This window comes from Rhipicephalus sanguineus, chromosome 1 (genome assembly GCF_013339695.2).
Source record: "Rhipicephalus sanguineus isolate Rsan-2018 chromosome 1, BIME_Rsan_1.4, whole genome shotgun sequence".
Lineage (NCBI taxonomy): Eukaryota > Metazoa > Arthropoda > Arachnida > Ixodida > Ixodidae > Rhipicephalus > Rhipicephalus sanguineus.
Window position 1 is genome coordinate 256,195,898 of NC_051176.1, and position 15,813 is coordinate 256,211,710.

The window sequence follows — 15,813 nt, forward strand, 5'->3', positions numbered from 1 at the left end:
GCCACGTGCATGTCCGCACGGTTTTTCCTTCTTTTCGTTGAATTACACGGGACGCGATTACGGGTGAAAGAAATTATATCGATATAGTCACGTTGTTCTTTCGCAGTGAAAGCTTGCGTTCAACGAAACGCAAGACAGCGACCCTCTACAACCAGACAACCGGCGTCAGTGGCTGCGCGTCGCAACAGGTTCTGCCATTGCGAGCTGCCGTTTAAAGTCGAAGAATAAGGAATCATATTACGGAATGCTTGTATAGAGGCTTCCCCCCTCCCCCCTCCAGCGAGGTCTGCTGAACTGACGCATCCAAAACAGAAAAGGCACAAAAAGCGAGATCGGTCTGGGGCGTTTTGATAGCGCCAGCGATGGTTTAATTCAGCCTGGTTTCGCTGTGTAACATCTCTTGTGAGTTAAAGTGTAATGAGAATTACCCAATACGAAATTAATATAATTAATGCAAGGTCGTGGTGTAGCTCGTCGTCAGTTTTTACGAGCGTTCTGTACAATGCACGCACGCAATGTAAAAGGCAGCTAGTATCGCGAAGTGGTGTTGCTTGCAAGGGGATTCGACTATGTAGTCTATACTCTACAGCACATTTTTATGCAGGTGGGTGACTTCGCGCAAGTGACTTCGTGTATTTGATTAATTTGATGGTGCCGGAAATGTTGTCCACTTTCGTTTCCCAAAACATCTGCAGTGATTGTCATATGAAGAGGGACAAACAGTGAACTAATAATTCTGACAACAGTTTGGTGTCAACGCCTTCGAATCGACGAAAAGTGCAGCGGAAGTGTTAAGATGATGGTAAAATGTATACACAAGTGTACAGCTAAAACGAGGTCCCTTTGCCCCAGCAGAAACATATCAGGTGATGAGCACATACATCACCGCGCTGCGACTCGCCGGCGCATATATCTTCCCATGTAGTCCACTGCAGCACTTCATGTATGGTCGTACTAGCGATGTGACAACATATATACAGGAGCAGTCAGCGATATGAAGCACGACATGCGTGCGTTGCCCTGATGCACAGGTTTCTTTTTCTCCCTGATAAGCAACGCACCCAAGAAAGACGTCATGGTATGATCCCCGCGCGCCGTACGACGGCTTGCTGTTAAAAGCACACGAACCTCAGCCGAGATTGCAAACTTATTGGTCAGGTTATACTGCAAGACACCTTATTTCTGTTCCCCTACGCTTCTTTTAGATTTCGGGCGAGCCACTTTGAGCAAATGGACCGTATAACTTCAGCTTAGTGTTTGGCTTGTACTACTATGACAGAATGGTGAAGTCCGGGGCCCTTGGTTTTCACTTTCTGCCTTCACTAAACGAAGCTCGGGCGCGTGGAGAGTCGCGAACAGGATGACCCTCGGTGCTGGCTTCATAAGCCATGGACCGTCGTATTTTTTCGCCCAGCGTATCCGCTGCCAGAGAAACCGGACCGGGTTCATGCTCGCGCAGCCTGTCTCGCATGCCTTCCTCACGCGGCGCTGCAAATGCGGCGAGAGAGAACTTGGACGAAGGCCGGGCGCCCGTCAAACGCTCCAGCGAGCAGCAAGCCGTGTTCGCGGACCGAGCCCATGACGGACGGCTTGTCTCGCGTCAGCGCCGGCGCGTCTCTCGGTAAGCCCCACCTGTCTGGGAACCGACCGCGGATCGGCGGAAACGCGCGCACGCGTGGATTACGCAAACGCCCGTGCTGCACCGAACTACGGCGCAGCGCAGGCAGACGTTTCGCGCACTGCGTGACGCAGTTTCACCGAACCGAATGATGCGAACGCTATAGGTTAGCGAGGCACGAAAGCGAGCAGAATCTCCACAACTTGTCGAAAACAATGCTTCCCGCCTGACGCAAGATGTTTATCGCAGAGGGGGACTCACAAGCTTTCTTCTGCTCGCGTACGTGCGAAGATCGCGAAGTTTCAAGGACAACGTGTATCTACTGTTTGTCTGCTCGACTGTCTGTGACCGCCACAGTCGGCTACAGAAATCACAATCGTAGCATTTATAGGAAGGATCAGAAACTGTATCTTGGCGCTTACGAATTGTTGTTATTTTCATTCATTCACTGTTCGTTACTTGCGTAAGAAAACTTGTTCAACTGGCCGACCACTCTTACGTTTACTGTTCATATATGCACAGAAATAAAGAGAAACCACCTCCCTCCCTCTTCCTCCAGAACAACGACCTCAGCTCACGCGTCGCGTACCCGGGATTGAAACTTGGGCATGGACTGATCTCTTCTGGCGGCTGATTCTGTGACAGGCGCTATACGAAGGTCGAATCAGCAACTGTCGCTGTAAAATTATGCAGCAAGGAGCAACAATTACAGGCGGCATTCCGTCACCGCAATGTGCGACTTTTTTAAACACCATCAAAGCAGTTCTCAGCAGGCCGGTAGCCGGGGGGGGGGGGGGCTGGGCGCACCCCCCCCCCCCCGAAGTTTTGGTGAAGTAGGTGTTTTTACCAAAAATAAGTAATGAAAATACGTGTTTTTCTCAAATAGTCGTGGTTTTCAGCAAGTGCCCCCCCCCCCCCCCTCCCGAAAAAAATTTCTGGCTACGGGCCTGGTTCTCAGTGTATGGCCGAGTTACGATGGCGCACGCAGTGCAAGTTATTCCGAGTATCTTGCCACATGCGCTTCGACAGATTGCTGTTCGTTTCGCTGCACCCTTCTTGCCCAAAGACGCTGCCACGGAGTCGCAAGGGTTTATCGAGAGAGAACAGACGCACTCGGCTGTCGGTATGCCATACGCAAGTGGTGCCTGCGTAGAGGGCGGTTGCAGGCGCGCACTTGGGAAAGCAAACATGCCACGCGGCTGTGGTGGTTTCGCCATCTCGACATGCATGCCGGCGTTGCGCTCCTCTTTTTTTATGCTTTCTCCCACTTGCCGGTGGAGGACCTCCGACTGAGAATGGAAAGTCGGTCGATTTGAGCCCGCATTTCCGGCCGGCCCGCTCTCACTGCGCTGGAAATGACGCTGCCCGCTCGGACGCATGCACCGACCTTGCGAACGGTACCAGCGAGTGCGCGCACTGCTCGGCCAGGTCCACGATCGCGAAGGCCGCGCGGAGTTTGTGGCGCCCGCCCGTGGAACACTTGGAACGTTACCGTTCCACGGCACGTAAAGACTTCGCGGGGAATGAAAATATATGGCCTATGTCGCGTGCACGGTTTCTGTGTATCTATCGGTGCATCTGCACCATAGGTCGGCAAACTCACTCATGAGTCGACTCACTCAGACTCACTCAGACTCAGATCGAGCCGTGAGTCTGAGTCTGAGTGAGTCAGGCTGAGTGATATTTTCGTGAGTCTGAGTCCGAGTGAGTCCGCTTGAGAAAAAATTAAGTGAGTCTGAGTCCGAGTGAGTCCGAATGAGGAAAATTTAGCTGAGTCTGAGTCCGAGTGGGCCCTAAGGGCAAAATATATTTCATGAGTGAGTCTGAGTGAGCTCCACATTTTTTTGCCGACCTATGGTCCTATCTACTGAACTTCAGCATTACTATCAGCCATATGATGACTCACGTTTATACTCACGTCTACTCACACATACTTCAAAGCACTAGCGGTCATACGCCATCTCAATATTTATTGATCAGAGGCGTGAGTTACGGAGGGGGGCGAGGGGAGGAGGGCTTGGCCTCCCTCTGTCAAAAAATTTCATGGGAGGTTCTTGACAAAATATCCCGTGTGAGTCATCGCTTTCGATAAAAATGTCCTTATACTGCATTGTAACCATTGATAACACGTATTTGAAGGTATGAGATGAAAACGCGCCAAGTAGAACACCAGTTATTTGAGATAATGTTGTTAAAGAGCATTGACACTATGGTCGAAAAAGTAAATTATATGCTGATGGACTCATGAGTCGACTCACTCAGACTCACTCAGACTCAGATCAAGCCGTGAGTCTGAGTCAGAGTGAGTCCGAGCGAGCAATATTTTGATGAGTTTGAGTCCGAGTGAGTCCGGCTGAGAAACATTTCAGTGAGTCTGAGTCCGAGTGAGTCCGGATTAGAAATATTTTGGTGAGTCTGAGTCCGAGTGAGTCCCAAAGGCAAAATATATTTCATGAGTGAGTCTGAGTGAGCTCCACATTTTTTGCCGACCTATGATCTGCACGCTGATTAATGAGCGCGAATTGATTACTGTTTTTCTTTTTTTTTTTTCATGCCACGCACGCATGGCATATAACTTTAGATAGCATCAGTGTGAAACGGGACACTTAACGGTTGCACTGTCCAAAAATAGTCTGTTGTCGAGGCAAATCGCTGTTTCAAGGGAAACGCCACAGAAGGATCCGGTGCACAGACTAACAACTGGCTGTTTCTTCCATGGCAAGAGCGTAGAAGCCGCGGCGTGTAAAAATGAGGCGTTACTAATGCAGTAAATAGAGTCGCTGTTCTGGTTTTGCCTTATCGGCATTATTTTTGTTACCAGTAGCACAGACAAATTCTTTTCGGGGGGGGGGGGGGGGGTATGTTCGTGCGTGCGTTTCTATGTGTGCGTGTATATGCAAAATTGAAAAATTTCGGGGGAGGGGGGTTGCACCCTCAATCCACCCATCCCCCCTGGCTACGCCAGTGTCTGACATTACTGTTTTGTGTACATCTTTGACGTGCTTTTGCGAAAATAAACAGTTGAAAGTTTGCGCACATACTCGCCCTGTTTTCTTTTTGCTTAATCCTTCGTGCGTTTCGCTCAGCGCAACTACATCATACAGTTGGTTCCAACCTAAGAAAAAATGTCAGTTCTGTCCACAGCCCTCTAACGGAGAGATTGCATAAATGCTCCCTCCAATAGCGCTTACTCATTTTTGTGACGTCAAGCACTTCTCGAGTGTTTCAGATAGTTAATAATTGCTGGGGTTTCATGTCCCAACATTAGGATACGATTACGAATTTACGAGGGCCGCCCTTTACAGATAGTTGACTTACTCATACAGACACATGTTGTGTCGCTGGTTTTATGTCAGAAACTTGAACGTCCTGGTAATTAAGTAGTAACGACGAACCTTTAACTCGCAATATGCATAGTATTTACATTGGGCGAGAAAAACTTCCGGTTCGAGCGGAAACCAGGTAGCACGACTGTCTTTGAAGGGAAGATGCGCCGCGGTTCTGTGGGCGGAGTTAGCATTTTTTTTTTCTTAGGTTGTAACCGAGTATAGAACTGCCGGCTATCTAATCTTCGCTCGCACGGATTCCCACAGTTCGCGGGATGTGCATAAATGTGTTTGTAAGGTCTGCGGATTATTCCTTTTTTATCTCCTTCCTTACATTTCTATCTCCCGTCAGCCCTTACCCAGTGCAGGGTAGCAAACTTGATATTTATCTCCGGATAACCTCTCCGCCTTCAGCATAACATCTCCCGCTCTCTCTTTGTGCAATAGAAAAAAAAAAATTTTTTTCCCCGCCATCTTCTCGCCGCTGCACTGTGAAGTGATCGTTTTGAAGTACTATCTCGAAATAACAGGCGGGTCGAGAATGGCGCCACGTGCGCCATAGGACAGCTGAGATAAATTCGTTTTGTATATCCGATATTTCCGCTTTTGCGATGACGTCGTCAGCGAAGAGGATACGAGGCGCGCTCCTTGGCGAGCTCTATAGCTGCAGAAGTGGCGCGCCCACGTGGTTCGCGCACTAGCTCCACGTCATCGCACAAGGTGGTCGTGCGGTATGACGACTCTCGTGCTGCGGGCACGTGCTTCTTCGAAGCGCACTCAGGCACGGCCTCTCATTGAGTTCTCCAGCGGCCACGGGGCGCGCAGCCGGGCTCAAATTAGAGGCGAAGGTCTCTCGACGAGCCTGCACGCACTCCTTCTCTTTTTTCTTTTTGGCGAGAAGCGTCGGCCTTCGCCTTTAGCCCAGACAGGCTCCGATTGCGCGAACGGGGCAGACGTTGGAAAATGAAACCAATCTTGCCGTCCCTTGAAGTCGGCGTACTTGAGGGGCTCCCGCGACGCGCGTGCTCCGAGCAGCCAGCATGGCCGCCGTGCAATATAGGATTACTAGGGCAGCAATCGTGCGCGCCTTTTGCCGGCCACGAAGAAATAAACAAGTGCCTGCCTTTGAACAAATGCCGGAAGTGCGCAGATGCACAATGCCAACAAACACTCGTGCAAGACGTCTAAGGAGTCCAGCAGCCTCGAGCGAAAATAAACGCCCGGCGTACAGCTTGCCCGCTGAACAAAGGGGCTGTGTTTAATGTAGGAGCGAAAGTGTGCGAGTTGATGAACTCGTAAAACATCTTGTCCAGGCGGCTGCACCATTCACCGTAAAGTGCACGTGCATAGTACTATATATGCTATAGGCGAATAGCGACGCTCGTGAACGTGTGAGCCGATGGATGAATACGCGCCCGCATCGGCCGCTCCGTGCGCACTGAACTATGTACCATACCATAACGCGAGTTTTTTTTTTTTTCCCTGTAAATAATAGTTTTGAGAATGTACCTTGGGCTGTATTCGGAACCGGAGAACAAATGTAACGTGATTTTTTTTTGTTTTTTACATTGTCCTCACAAACCAGCCGCGATTATTATGGCTGCACTGGAGTGGGCGGCACATATAGTTGATAACGCATCGCCTATGCGGTGGCTGAGAGAATGCTTCTAAGTGGCGAGTATAACGTTTGGCTATGTGACTCCGCTTAAAAAGGTTCAACTGCCTGAAGAAATCGGATACTCAGTGGTGGCACGGCGTCTCGGTATATAAACGACTTGCAGGTGGCGAAAGAAGCGTAGTAAGACGACCACATGTTCGCAGACAGAGATCAGGAATTGAGTATATGGTGACGATGAATAAACACAGGTACTCGTGTTGTTTCTGATTCTTTTGCGTGCTGTCTCCTGCATCCTGGATTATACGGCTGCCCTTAAAGGTCCTGAGCTCGCGTTACAATCGTAATACTAAAGTACTACAGTTTTTGCTTTTCCTTAAGGGCACTCCCCCCCCTCCCTGGACGTTATATTCATAGTCGCTAATGATCGTGTAAACAAGATCTATTCGTGATTCCCCAGATGTCAATTCCCTTAGCTAATACTCTAAGACTCATTTAACGACAAAACACAAGTGATATCAGAGACGCCGTTGTGGAAGTGTCATGATTAATTCTGACCGCCTGATCGAGAACACCCTATCTATGCTACAACCACATTCTCGCTGCGCGGCTTGGAATTGAACCCGTGGCCTTGGCTCTGAACTGAGGTCCTAGCTCTGTAGCAGAGCTAGGACCTCAGTTGAAACTGCTATGATTACGCGAGGAAGTAGGAAGTGATGTAGGACTTCAGTGTAACAAATAGCGGATTGTGGGACGAATAATCTTCGTGTCTCTTAAATTTCTAAAGATCGAACCTCTCCGCCATGAATCAGCACCGCGTCTATATAGGCGGAGCCGGAAGGGTGTGTGTGTGTGTAGGGGGGGGGGGGGAGGGGGGGGGGATGTTGGCTCAGCGCTGGATTTCTGTTTTCGAACTGTGCTGCACCAGCCGGCCCAAATATCTAGCCACCCATTTAACGTGTGTCAATTGCTGCCCTTTTCATTTTCCCCATTTTTCTAATGCCGCACGTTCATAGTACGACGTGCATATTCTAACTAGTTGTTTTCTTTATTTCTCATTCTATCCGGTTATGTGAGGCTACCTTACCCAAATATGTCGAAGGAAATTTAATTAATGGTCGTGACTTGCTTATCTCAAGTGTCACTGTGGTGGATAGTTGGATACAGCTTCGGTTATTGGCCGCGGAACTCGGCAGCATTTGGCTTTATGGACTTTATGGTGACCCGATAAATGCCGGTGCGCGGATGATGAAAAAAAAAAAAAAAAAGTTGAACTATACCGGTGCTAACGCGGCAGCAAGTTGGATAAGCGGACTATTTGATTGACATTCATCTTGAGAAATTATTAAACAGCAGTGAAAATACTTAAGGCAGAGAAACCACACGACAAGGCGCTTACACGCTATACTGAAGAACTATACACACAGAAAACCTCATCCACTCCTCGCCCCTAATCTTGCACATGCATATTTTCTACACAACACACCGTTATGAAATAGGAGAATAAAAGATAAAAAAGCTCGCCATACGCTTAGCAGATATACCGAGTAGCAGGTACCATTTTGTAAAATGTGATTTTAATCACTGGTGGTCGTTTACATTTGGTGCGTATGTGAGTGAGCTCAATAATGAGATACTGTTACTGGTGAGTGGTTATTACTGCGGTGCGCACACACAATACAGCTAGACATTTTCTTCGAGTAATGGCCACTCTGTGAACGCACGCGATCGACGCTAACGTCTGCTATTACCGTTTCGAAATACAGTTAAAACTCGATCTAACGAAAAAATTTCCATTCCCCGGCAGGTGCCCATAGGGTTCAACGTTGTCATCCTCCCCAACTTAACGAAACTATAACTTGGCTCCAAACCCGATTTAACGACGCTTTTCCTGAAACAAGTGATCACCATTGCGGTGATTTCTTTCTAACTTTTGACACAAACGGTTTCTTCGAGCTTGTACGCTTTAACGCTGTCGGGTTAAAACGCGACGTCCACCACGCTGTGAAGACGGTTGGCCAGCAAAGCTGTGCATGGTATCACCTGATCCGATGAACCAATGTGAAGTAGCCTTGAACGATTGAGCAAGGTATTACATGAAATGATTGACAGCAATATAATTACATGCGCTGTATACCATCGTGTTCGCGCTGCTTTTCGGGAGTCCCAACTGTGCGTGGCCTTCCAATAACTCTGTCATAACACATATGAAATCAGTAGGTAGACGCCCGCATGCATTCGGGTCATTGAGTACAGAGACTAGACGCGCATCTTTGTGTCCCCGGTTTTAGGATGGAAACCTTTAATGTAATGGCTGATTTCAGCGGGAATAACGTCAACAACACGAAGGCAAAGTTAACACTTTCGTCTGGAATATGCAGCTTTTCTTTGGTAATTAGTGAAGAATTTAAAAGAACTTATCAAAATCATCTATTCTTGCATGCGTAATTTCAACGGAGAAAGCCACTTTTTCGATTCAATTCCTGGAATAGTTAGTTTTCTGTCGATGTCTACGCAATCGAAGAAATACCGGGATCCGAGACATGCTTCGCCGTGAAACATTCGTGTGCCGTGCGTTAAAGAACCCCGGGTGATCAAAATTAATCCCTAATCCTTCACTACAACGCGATCAGATCGCAGTTTCGGTAAGTAAAATCGCAGAATTTAATTAAACTAATTTTTAACATTACGTGTACTTGTCGAGCCACACGTGAATCTTCATCGAAGGCTAATCCACTCCCGAGTACGTAAGGCGCAGCACCAAGAGAAATGCGCCGCGCGGAAACGCCTTCGAAACGGGAGAAAGTCCCCGGAAAGTCTGGCTGTTACGCTATGTAGTTAATCTCCCCGAGATAGACGGCGAACAAAATCTTGCCGTTTCAACACTGGTCTTCCCCCTCCCGCTCTGTCCTAATATTTCGTTTATTATATATGTATATATTTTTCTTCCACATAAGTCTTGTGTATTTGCGTTGGGTGTGAGATATTTCCAAGGGAGGCGGCGAACACGCAGACGTCGCGGGAGGAGAGGGAAGGGGCGCACAATTGAAAGGCGCGTGCTCGGTTTGTTGTCTGTCTCCGCCGCAGACGAGCGGCGGTGTTTCGCAAGGGCTCCTTTCAGACACTTGGTTTCGCAACATGAGTCGTCGGGGGCAGCTAAAGAGGAACTTGGTAATTGCGCACGAGTCTGCGCAAAGGCGCCGCTGCCATGGCTGCGTTTTGCGCGCAACGCGATGCCGCCACTAATTGGCGCGCATATAGGCTTGCTTTTACGCTGCCTCAACCGCAACGCGCTCGGCGGCGGGGCCGCCCCATCGGGAGACTCACTACATGCCGAAATACAACCTATATATGCTTCCAGTGTACAACAGCAGCCGTGGCACAGCTTTGCGGATAAGGTATTGCGCTGCTATAGGCTTGAGAAAGCAGCTTCGATTCACGGCCACGGCGGCTACATTTTGATGACGGCGAAATGAAAAAAAAAAAAAGAAAATGGGGAGTTTTCGAATAGGGGCCCCAAAGAAATAGCGTCGAGGCCACTGCGCATGCGCGAGACCCAAGCAGCGTTTGTGTTTTGCGTTGGGGACGCTATTTCTCGAATTCAGCGGCAGCCCCAAAGCCTGCCTCAAAAGCTTTGCGTCAAACAACATGACGGCACCCACTGAAGCGACTGCTCTTGGCCAAGACTATAGAGTGACCTAGAATAGGGGGAGCGTCCAAAACGCCGCAGACTCTATTCGGAAACTCTTAGCTCCTGCTTGACCCAAAGCGAGCACACGAAAAGAACTTTGGGGCCCCAAACCTTTGGGACCCCTATTCGAAAACTCCCTTGTAACAACAACATCAACGCGCCCGTGCAGCATAGGTTTAGGTGCACGTACGTTAAAGAACCCAGGTGGTCGACATTAATCCAGAGTCCCCGATACACGGCGTGCCTCATAACAATATTGATATTTTGGCACGCAAAACCCCCGAATTTAACTTAAAATTCAGTTTCTAGTGAGAGAGAAACGATAAGAAAATATTTTCAGCCTGTCGATTCCACGTCGTCGGCATGAATAAAGCGTGCCCCGGCAAACTTTCGAACGCCGATTGTTATACAAGCGAACTGTACCACGGTTGTCGTAGGCTGTACAGACTGCTAGACAAAATCGATTGCTGGAGCGGTGTACAATAACGATAAATAGTCAATTGGTGCAAGCTAGTTTGAATATTGGCGATTACAAAAAGCTTGTACGCGTGCACGCATACAAGCTTGCTATAATTTAAACGACTTTCTTATTGAAGTCTTAATAACGAGTGTACCGCCGTGTTTTCTGAACAAGTGCGCTACAAAAATGAACTGCTTACTCGCAAGCATAGCTCCCTCTTTTTGTGTGTGTGTGTGTGAGAGAGAGAGAGAGAATAAGAATAAAAGAAAGAAATGCTTCGCATTTAAAAGGCGGGGAGGTTAGAGAGGCAAAAGCATACGCTCTGCGTCTCGTGTAAACAAGGTAATTAAGAACGTCTCACTTATCCTCGGCAGGAAGAAAAAGAAAGAAACGGCAGAGCTCTAACGAAAGGCGGCCACGTGTTTGCACCGCCGCGTGTTACAAGGTGCGTCACTCTTCGAAGCGGCGCGTAACCGCCGTCAGGCGTGTGCATCATCATCTGTCACCGCCGCTGCCGTTTCACTCACGCGTGGCTTCCGCCGAGCGGCTGTACTCGCGAGGTCGCGAAAACAAAAACCCACGCACGCCTATGACACGTTATGGAAAACATGATTACGCACAGGCGGGTCCCACACGCATATCTTACGAGTGCACGCCGAATCGTGAAATAGAGACGGAGCCAGCGGATTTGCGAAATAAACGCGGGTTATAACACACAGACTCTGCGACACGGTCATGACGACGGAAGCAGTACAATATTTCGAAGAAGAATCGTCCGACGGCTGTAGACGTACGTTTTTTCACGCTTCCTGCATATCCATCGTCGTTAAAAACCAACCGACAAAGGCTAATCATTTGGGATTGCTCAGAAAGTGATTTCGAGGTACAGGAACACAATTGGAGGCTTCAGATGCAGCACGTATACTTACAAAATGCCAATCCGTTGTAGAAATTTGCCTAACGTAAATCGTTGCTGTCGAATAAAAAAAACGCAAAAGCAATGAAAACCTGCTACGCCTCCAGCAACCACCCAGACGCCTATCCTCTTGTGATTTTGTCTAACCAACTTCATTCCTAACAGGCTGTTAAACGTTTGCGGTTCTGCCGTGTACAGCAAGCAAATACAGTGTCGCAAGAGACTGAACAAACCACTGTCAAAGTAACAAAAGTTCACGTATACGCTGAATTTCCGTGCGCACTTTCGCGTGTCTTGCAAGAACGAGGTAAGAACGTATGGAGAATGTGAGCGACCCTTCTACGGAATAATTAGTGCGCTGAGCGCATTACCCAACGGGAGCACGTGGTTCTCATTGTGATGAAAGCCACAGCACAAACAAAACACGTGGCATGAATGCACATACGTGCACCCGACGGGGCCGATGTTAGGAACACGAAAGACGCCAGGAAACTTATAAGTGAGCAATGCATTGGTTGAATGGATGTGCGAGTGCAACGTTATAGTCAAGGCGGACAGAAATAGCATTCACTTTTCTTGACGGCTTACGTCGTGCGCTTGCTTTGTTTCCTTATATTCAGCTGCGGCTCGTATCTTGTTTGAGTCCGCCGATTAATTTACGCACCCTTTGATGATGGCATGTATGCTTACACCACAGAATAAGACCCACGCGCTGCAGAGCAACAATAAAATTTCGTGACACCCTCAAACTAAACAAACATACGAGGCCGTAAAAGGAGGAGAGCTGCCAGCCTGTTCGAATCAAAGCATGCGCAAAGACGGCTGGTCAAGGCTTATCAATTCATCGACCTTTTGTTGAGCGTAATATTGGAGACGATGCATAGAAGCAACAGGACGGCGGGAAGACAATGAATAGTCGAACGACGCTAACGATGCGCACTTTAACTAGAACGGTAACAAATGTATCCAACACATATGTTTGTATTCATGTAAGAAAACTGCGTTCACGAAGCAAGCACAACGGCGAAAAAGCTTTTACGGAAACGCCGTACGCTGAAGACGCACGTCGCGCACCGTGGCACACGGTTTCGCGAAACGTGCACGCTCTTGGTTCGAGGAAAAAGGAGCAAAAGAAACGCTCCCATTGCTCTGATCTTCATTTGAGAAGCAAGAAAATTCCAAGGAAAATCAGAAAGTTTGCGGACGTTTGCCTCAGTATCAATTGTATTTTCTTGTTAACGAGTCGAAAGGGCACCGAAGCAAAAAAAGAAACATGAAGACATCACGAGGCGAAAAAAGAAAAAAAAAAGGAAAGGGATGCACAACTACTTTCCTCAAACGAATAAAATAAATAACAAAAACATGACTGAGATTCTTCTAATAGCTTCCGCCGGAACACGGCGAATTCACGCCGCATGGAGTTCGTTTACGTCTCACGTGTAAGGACGTTGTCTGTTCGGTCAACAACAAAAGAAAAAGGTCAAATGTACAAGTATCGGCTGCACCGAAGGGGGAAGGCGATATATCCCAGGCTGAGCACAAGGTGTTTTCACGCAGCAGCGGCAACCGGGCGCGCACGTGAAGCAGCATTTCCAAGCTCCTCTTCGAAGCCGCAATCTCACGACCAGTCCTTTCCGCTCTGGCAGCAGCTATTCGATGGGGCCCCCACGGGACGTGACGAGTCCGACGTGGTTATGGCTCGAGAAAGCAACCTTCGGAAGAGACTAAGAGCGAAGAAAACGTGGTGGCTATTTTGGGCGCGCTCGGCGACCCCGGTGGCCCCAGCCTGGTCCCAGGTGTGTGTGTGTGCGTGTTGGGCGGTTCTTCGCACGAGACACCGGGCGAGCAGGTCAGAAGAGCGAGGCGGCAGCCTAATTGCGGGCGGATCAGCGAGAGCCGCTTAAACACTTTTCCCGCTACTCAGGGGCGTCCGGAAGACCGCAATTAATGTGTGATTCCCGTAATCACTATAATTAATGCTTGCGATGCTCCCGCCCAGCGGCAGCGCCTAAGGAAGGGGTAAATTTAATTGCTATATTTCCACGACGTTGCGAGGAACAAGGCGATGACAGAGCCGCTGAACGGCACTCTCCAATGAGAGAGCGGTGGCACGCGTCCGGTGTGGCGGGGGGGAAGCGCCGACAGACACCGTGCAGTTCTGGGGGGAAGCCGAGGCCACGAAGGCAAGAGGAGAGGGCCACACGGCACGCGCTTGGGACGTACAAGCGCCGACTGAGCACCGCGCGGCGGCAGCAAGTGGTGTTGCGAAGGCTTTGCCTCGCTGCAAACAATGGGCACACAATGTAAATGCGCGCAAGATTCGAAATCAGGTGCGCACAGTACAGTTCCATGCCGCTGAACACTGGTCTACGAACACTTGTTCGTATGCATTCGTGTCATTTAGTGGAGAGGAGGCAAAGGGCAGAGAAATAACGAGGGATCGCTAAAGATCTGAGATCTCAGAACAGGAAACGAACATTGAATCCCTGCATAGCTACCTGGATCACTGCAGCCGTGCGAAAGTCGCGGAAATCCATTATACGTCGAGCACATTCGAGAAACTTTGCAATACAAAGGAGCAAGCAACAGGTAAACGCTACTGTGGACCACACACAGCGTATCCGTGCACACGCCAACCTAAACAGCATCCCCGCTGCGCACACTTGCCGGCGAACGCGCAGAGAGACGCTGCAAGCCGACTCGTCACACATAGGGAGCGCAACACATGAGCGCCCGCTGACATGCCTGGCTACAGCACGAGCTGGCCAGCAGCCAGGGGCATGTCTGCGTCGTCGTGCGAGGTACTAGCGACTCACCTGGCGGTGCTGGTGCAGCGCAGGCTGGCGGCCCTCATGGCAGCAGCAGCCCTCCGGGAGACAATGGCACACTGCCGCCGCAGCTTCGCGAGCGACTGGCGCGTCGGTCGCCAGGCCAGGCCGGGCCTCTTCCCGTCAGGCTCGTTCTCGGAAGGATCCGGCGCTCCCTTTCCGTCCGGCCGCCGCTTCCATTGGCGGCGCCCCGGGGGCTGCCCGCACGGCCGCCTGCGGGCGGGGCCTGTTGGCGCGCCGCTGCTGCCGCCGCAGCAGCAGCACCCCGGGCGTGGGGCCGGGGCCACTCGCCCTGTGCGGCCGCACTCAACGTACCTGTGTCCACAAAGATCAAGCATCTTGCCAGACGCCACCGCAACTCCTGCGTCATAGCTCTCTGACTGCGCGGTTCGGACTTGTCAAGTCTGAGAGCTATTGCGTGGGGGATCTTATATAGCGTTCGTGAACGAGTTCGTGTTCAGTTTCTTTACTTTGTCCTATGCTGTACTGAATGAGCACAACGGGGAAAAAAAATGTACAATCCATAGACCGAGTCTCTGCTATCGGAGTGCTTCCTGTGCCCCCTGTGGTTATTTGTCCTGTTGATGAGATAGATTCCTTTATGCTCTCCGTCTGAGCCAACGGCAGTGACCACAAGGTCTACATAACTCCTAGGGCGAAGAGGTTCATAGTGCAAGCAGGTGCACTGGTTCGTATCAGTATGTTTGCGTACTGGTTCTCTTCTCGTCAAGCGCTGCATTATCTGGCCCAGACTCGTGCGCCATTATTCACCCTAATCCACGAGGCAACTATACCAGCCTATGAAGGACGTGTCCATAAAGAGCTACATTCTGCGTATATTACCCTACTTCACGTTGTTCGCACTTATTGCGGCATAAGCTACAGTCGCCTACGACGCCGAAATGTTGGTAAAGCAGTTATAAAAGCGACTTAAGTTTATTTTTCATTTGCATAGTTTAAGCCAAGCACCAAGCAACCTTTACTTGATTATGTTGTTTGTAGATAATTCTACGTCCTTCGCGTGGTGTATCGTTGATTCTTGCACTGTATACAAATTTGCATCCATACGCCCGTTATACTGCGAACTGGCCTCCGCCACATGCCACAGCCAGCTATGATCGCTGGGGACAACAGTTACCACGAAACACACACCCATCATTATGCCCTAATCGTAATAAAAATGTTCAACATGTTATGCTTTGTTGACGTAAGCCATTTCTGATATTTCTGTCTCTTTTCACAAGTTCTGATTATATAATTGTATAAACCAATATTTGCGTTTTGCAACAGCTATGACACTTGCACTGATGTGCAAATTGCCTGTTGTATTGCAGTAAACCATATATACCACATATAGGC

At 49.4% G+C, this 15,813-nt stretch overlaps 1 protein-coding gene across 1 annotated transcript in view; it reads right to left on the minus strand.

Moving 5' to 3' along the window:
• LOC119378454 (twisted gastrulation protein homolog 1-A) overlaps positions 1-14,631 on the minus strand; it is a 44,306-nt gene extending 29,675 nt beyond the window's left edge. The window contains exon 1 of the mRNA XM_037647596.2: positions 14,443-14,631. The gene's annotated coding sequence lies outside the window, so the exon portion shown is untranslated. The remainder of the gene's footprint in view (positions 1-14,442) is intronic.
• Between the last annotated feature and the right edge of the window lie 1,182 nt (positions 14,632-15,813).